This window comes from Coptis chinensis, chromosome 5 (assembly GCF_015680905.1).
Source record: "Coptis chinensis isolate HL-2020 chromosome 5, ASM1568090v1, whole genome shotgun sequence".
Taxonomy (NCBI): Eukaryota; Viridiplantae; Streptophyta; class Magnoliopsida; order Ranunculales; family Ranunculaceae; genus Coptis; species Coptis chinensis.
This window is the reverse complement of record NC_141460.1, coordinates 79,361,307-79,363,364: the sequence shown is the minus strand read 5'-3', so window position 1 is coordinate 79,363,364 and position 2,058 is coordinate 79,361,307.

Genomic DNA, 2,058 nt, shown 5'->3' with positions numbered 1-2,058 from the left:
ATTCTTCTTTGATCTTCTTGGCCACCCGTTTGTCATCTAAGATCTTGAAGCGCTTCTGGGGTTGGTCCATGTCAACTTGGTGTTGTTTGAGGAGTTTCGCGGTCTTTGCCCTAATCTTCCGGAGAGTAGGGCGATGGCCTTGTTGTCTTTGTTAGAGGAGTACATCTTATTTGGTTGCTTTCGGGCATTCGATAACTCCATCCATATATTGCTGATGGGCAACCTCTGCAGCCTAGAGCTCATCAAATGCCTTGAGTTTGCCCATTTTTGCGACTTCCAATTCTTGTTGGAGGTGAGCGCAGGTGTCTCTCAGCCCTTCCAACTTGGCAACTTCCTTCTCTAGTTATTCCACCTTGGATTTTGCCCCGAACAGGCCGCGGATCATATAAGATATGTCCAGGCTTATATGAGAATGAAAGGAGGATTGAGAAAACAAGGCATAAGGGAAAGTAAGTAGATAACGCAAAGGGGGGAGTTACCTTCTCCCAATTGGTATAGAAAGAGGTATGATATTGTTCAAAGGACCCCCCATCCACGTAAGCGGGATCTTTGGGGAGATGGGAGCCGTAGAATAAGGCAGATGCCACAGCGGGGTTTTCCAAAGCCAAGTTGCTGATGTTGACGGTGCGACTGCGGACTTTGAAGGTGGGGCAGAAGGCTTCAAGGGTGTCTGCAGACCTTTTATCGTGGGCGGTCACAGGTTCCTTGCCAGGGTGATGGGTTTGGCGTGAAGGAAGTGATAGGTTGACGGTCGCAACGGCAGTGGCCGTGGGAGTAAGGTCCTCAGGCACGAAGGTTCGCTGTTGTTTGTGGGGAGGCTCGGGTGGAGGAGCAATGTGGGTGGTGGAGGGGACCTCTATCACGTTCTCATTATCAGAGTCACTATCAAACAGTTTCCTCTTGGAGATGTCCATGTCAGCAGGGGAAGAGTTTGCGGAGTGAGAGTGAGGAGATAGATATTGGTCTTCCCAAGTAATGATAGATTTGTAAGAAGGCTGATTGGTGGGAGCGGCTGGGGAATGGAGAGATTGAGGGTTGGGTCGGCGGACAGAGGGCTTTGTTGTTTTGCCTTTTTTGGATTTGTGCCTTTTCACAAGGGGAGGCCGTCTCACCACTGGGCAAGAAGGCCAGATGGTTAAGATTCAGTTCGGGTGGGAGATCCGCAGATAAGAAATTCCCAGAGACATACAACGGATAAAAATGCCACATCTTATCCGAAGAGGTGACACGAAGGACAAAAGATTGTTTCCTAGGATGGACACAAAAAGATTAATAACCTACGCTGACATTTTTGGTGCTCCTTTTTATGTAATAATGAGCAATTATATCGCAGTATGATATTTTGGGTACCCTGATAAACGTAAAATGGATAGTTTACCTGCGAAATGAATGATGAAACTCAAAACGCAAAAAAACTAAACTAAATTACGCGTTGCTATCAAAAATTTCTATACTCTCAATTCTATCGAAATAGAGTGGAGTAAAAAGTTCGTTCCACTCTTAGTTTCTTAGTATTAAAGTTTTCTACAATTAACTAGCAAATCCAAAGTCTAATGAGAGCAATGGTAGGAATTATACTATGACGTGAATTAAACTAGACGTAATATAAGGATTATAACTTTACTAATTTTAACTAAACAATAATTGAAATCTAAATTAATAACTAATAATTGATTAACAACAAGAATTGAAACTAGATCTATAAATTTAAATGACAAAAACGAAATGAACAAGAATAAACTATTTTATTTCTCTAATTAAATGAAGAACAATGATTCAAAGGATTAATCTAAAACAAGGGAATGAAACTAATTAATTTAACTAATTGAAATTCAAATCTAGATCTACAAGCTATTCTAATGGCTACTTTCTATTCTAACCTATCTAGCCCTCTAACTTAAGAGCTAAGTCTTCTTTTATGAAAAGGAGGAGACCAGATCCACAATTTTGTGCATGGGCTGAGGAGCCATGTTTTGGGCCGGAAAATCGAGCTCAAAGCCCAATTTCTTCAGTTCACAGGCCCCGTTTCAGCTAGCTTTGACTTCAACAGACTTTTCG